Consider the following 3,466-nt stretch of genomic DNA (forward strand, 5'->3'; position numbering starts at 1 on the left):
TTCGATGCAAAAGACGGATGCTGTGACCCGGAGGCGGCTATTGAAGTTCAGGCGATATTCTCTCTCTCTCTCTCTCTCTCTCTCTCTCTCTCTCTCTCTCTCTCTCTCTCTCTCTCTGCTCTCCTCCTCCTCCTCCTCCTCCTCCTCCCTCCAACCACTACAAATCTCGAAGTTGTATACACCTGGAAGGTGCTGTCGACAGTCCTGATAATGAGTTTCGTTGTGGTGGCCTACGAATATTATCACCAATACCTCAATGATTCCGTGACTCTGAGTGACTCTCAATGAATCAGTGACGCTCAGTGACTTTCCTTTTAGTTGATTTACATTCACAATGACTCTCAGTGACTCTCCTTTGAGCTGATTTAAATTCGGTCCTTATTATGACGTTGTAAATTGATGCTGAACGAAAATTCTTTGCATTACGTCGACTGGAACGAGAGGAACGTGTTTACACCAAGAGTTATATATTCCTAATGTCACATGAAAATGAAGCATACCGCCTTTATACACCCATTTCCTTTTAGGACTGATTGTTTATGAGAATCCAGTCATAAACCCAAGCACTTTGGCTCAGTGCTTTAGACGTTGAAAAGAGGGTTTGTTGGATTGGCTTCACAGGAAGATGGAAGGGTAATGGAGGTAAAGTAAAAGAACCAAAGGGATGCACCAGCAAGCAGCACTTTGGTAAAGCCTACAGCGCAGTGCGTGAGGTGCACTGCTGGGGGCACACCCAACTACGTGTTATTTCCTTTTTTTTTTAGAGCGATGCTTTTTTTCCCTCTACTTTAGCAGTGTCTTAATCATATATAAAAAAGGGCGTATCTCTAACAAATTCGTTCTGGAAGGAAAGAGCTAATTATCTACACCATCCAACATTATCACATTATTATTATTATTATTATTATTATTATTATTATTATTATTATTATTATTATTATTATTATTAGTTGTTGTTGTTGTTGTTATTTTTCATAAAACTTGTTTGAAAGAAGGTCTGTTCCCATCATATTATTTTTATTATTATTATTTTTTTTTTTTTTCATAAAACATGTTTGAAAGGAGGTCTGTTTCCAACATATTATTATTATTATTATTATCATTATTATTTTATTATATTATTATTATTATTATTATTATTATTATTATTATTATTATTATTATTATTATTCTGTAAATGAATCCTGTTTATATGGCATAAGCCCACCACCGAAGGGGCCACTGACTTGAAATTCAAGCTTCCAAAGAATGTGGTGTTCATATTAAGAAGAAGTAAGAGTCAGTATAAGGAAGAAGCAACAAACTGTGTCTATATTTGCTCCTGGATCTGATGAGGAAGGAGAAAAGTCAACAGAGGGGACACGTGACTCAGGATATTAGTTTCTGGCTCTAACTCTGTGCACGTATGAAATAACTAATATTCACTTATTTAAAAAAAAAAATGAGAACCTTCAATTAAATTATGACAAGTTTTGCTGGAGGAATTAATTTGAAATCCAGAGTTTAAATCGTTGATACATTATATCCTTAAATGGTTTGCAGTTTATCGCTTAACATTTTTTTTTATTGTCAGCTCAGTGACAGTGTAAACATGACGATATTTCAAAATCTGAGACGCGAAGAAATTGAGAAATCTGCATTAAAAAATGTCGAGAGATAATAATTATTAATTATTTTTTCGTTTGTTTCGGATTCGTGTCAAGAACTTGCCAGTGGTATTTTATCGCTTATAGGTTATACGAAAAATTATTTGAAGATGTTCAGTGTACGAATACCGACATACACAGACACACACACACACACACACACACATAGATATATATATATATATATATATATATATATATATATATATATATGTGTGTGTGTGTGTGTGTGTGTGTGTATATATATATATATATATATATATATATATGTATATATATATATATATATATATATATATATATATATATATATGTATATATATAGATTAGTGTTTTTAAAGAATTGGAAATAAATTTTTTCAGCCATTTGATGCAAGAAAAAATAAAATTGTAAAGTTATTTCAACAGATACAAAGTGGGCCAACTGGTAATTAACAAATATTCAGTAGAAATATTTTTAATTGAATTCGTCTATAAAATGCTATTCTCCTATGCAAAAAAAAATCCCTTCGACAATTACATAGTTTTTTCACACACAAAAAAACTCGTTTGAAAGAAATATCTGTAAACCGGAGATTAAATACGAATTAGTGGCTTCACAAAACTCCAAAACTCCAAAGGTCTCAAGAGCTATTCATTTAACCAACCACTTGATGTATCTTCAATTTAAACCAAGACATCCTTTCTCACCCTTACTCCCAAATAAACAGCCTCACTCTCCCCACCACCACCACCACCACGAATAAAGAAAAAAAAAAACTACTTCCATCAACCTTACCACAGACCTCACACTCCCTCAGTCCCTCACTCACACTCTCTCTTTTTCTCTCTCCTGCAGGTGAAGAGATCTCGAGAGCCGCCTGTCCCTCTGACTCGAGGAACCTCATACGTCCTCAGGAGGAGAGGAACCTCCTCCAAGGCATCATCATTAAAGTAGAGGGAACATTACCTGCTCGAAGCCTCCTAATGAGGCCGCCTGCCGGACAAATTGGTGTGGGTATTGTAAGTGGCGTCTTGTCTTCTTGGGTTAGAACGCTGGCCAATTACTGTGTCTCTTGAAGGTTTAAAATGGTGCGCTTGTTGTCTGGATAATAAGCGCGGGGCGGGGGGGGGGGGGGGGGGGGGGGGGTGGGGGGGGGGGGGGGGCGTACGTATGTCGCACGAAAAGATTGTGAAATGATAATCGGTGTCTGTTGAAGGTTTAAATTGATCCGGTTGTTTTTTGGATAATGACTGCAGTGGTTACACTATGTTGCACAAAAGGTTGTGAAATCATAATCGGTGTCTGTTGAAGGTTTAAAATGGTGCTGTTATTTTCTGGGTAATGACTGCACGAAAGGTTGCTAAATCATAATCGGTGTCTGTTAAAGGTTTAAATTGATGATATTGTTTTCTGGGTAATGACTGCAGGGGTTACTATATGTTGCACGAAAGGTTGTGAAATGATAATTAATCTCTGTTGAAAGTTTAAATTGACGCGGTTGCTCTCATAATAATGACAGAAGGATATTTATATGATGTACTAAATTTAGCTTGGAAACAGTAGTCTGTATATTAGTATCAAATTTTCCGAGGTACACATCACCAGCAATTTGAAAACAAGTCGATGACAGTGCGTGGTGAACGATGGTTTTGGAATATGCTGGACAATCGTCTGAAGCACTAGTTAGTGCTGCCAGTGAGTTGTCTTAGACTTGTATGGAGCATGTTTGTGATTTGTGTGACATAAGTTGGCGACGTGTCTATGATATGTTTACTTGCAGTGTGGGCGCATTGTTAATCTCATGTCTAAAGAGCAGTATATTTGAATCAAATCCCCA

This window comes from Macrobrachium nipponense, chromosome 4 (genome assembly GCF_015104395.2).
Source record: "Macrobrachium nipponense isolate FS-2020 chromosome 4, ASM1510439v2, whole genome shotgun sequence".
Classification (NCBI taxonomy): domain Eukaryota; kingdom Metazoa; phylum Arthropoda; class Malacostraca; order Decapoda; family Palaemonidae; genus Macrobrachium; species Macrobrachium nipponense.